Genomic DNA, 919 nt, shown 5'->3' on the forward strand with positions numbered 1-919 from the left:
CTACCTACCTACCTACCTACCTACCTACCTACCTACCTACCTACCTATGTACCTACCTACCTACAGGGTCTTGCTCTGTCACCTAGGATGGAGTGATTGATTGATCAACAGGGTATCAATCAGTTACCCAGGACGGAGTGCAGTGGTGCAATTACAGCGCACTGCGGTCTCAAACTCCCAGGCTCAAGTGATCCTCTCACCTCAGCCTCTTGAGTAGCTGGGACTGCAGGAGCCTACTGCCATACCCAGCTAATTAAAAAAAAAATTTTGGCCAAGCATGGTGGCTCATGCCTGTAATCACAGCACTTTGGGAGGCCAAGGTGGGTGAGTCACCCAAGGGCAGGAGTTCGAGACCAGCCTGGCCAACATGGTGAAACCCTGTCTCTACTATAAATACAAAAATTAGCTGGGTGTGGTGGCCTGTAATTCCAGCTACTCGGGAGGATGAGGCAGGAGAATCGCTTGAACCTGGGAGGTGGAGGTTGCAGTGAGCTGAGATCGCGCCACTGCACTCCAGCCTGGGCAACAGAGCGAAACTCCATCCCCCCCCCCAAAAAAAGAAAAGCAGTTTGGTTGGGGGATAGAGGTGGGTCTATGCTGCCCAGGCTGGTCTCAAACTCCCGGCCTCAAGTGACGCTCCTGCCTTGACCTCCCAAAGTGCTGGGATTACAGGCATGAGCCACTGTGCCCAGCCACAATTTCTATACTTGAGCCAAGGGGCCTGTGTTCAGTGGCCTGACGATGCCACCCTCCTCCCCACCACAGGGGCTCTGCACATGCGACTCCAGTTCATAGACATACTTCCTCCATGCCTCATCTTTCCCTTCTGGTTGTTTTTTTTTTTTGAAACGGAGTCTCGCTCTGTCGCCCAGGCTGGAGTGCAGTGGCCGGATCTCAGCTCACTGCAAGCTCCGCCTCC

Source organism: Piliocolobus tephrosceles, unplaced genomic scaffold (assembly GCF_002776525.5).
Source record: "Piliocolobus tephrosceles isolate RC106 unplaced genomic scaffold, ASM277652v3 unscaffolded_22118, whole genome shotgun sequence".
NCBI classification, from domain to species: Eukaryota; Metazoa; Chordata; class Mammalia; order Primates; family Cercopithecidae; genus Piliocolobus; species Piliocolobus tephrosceles.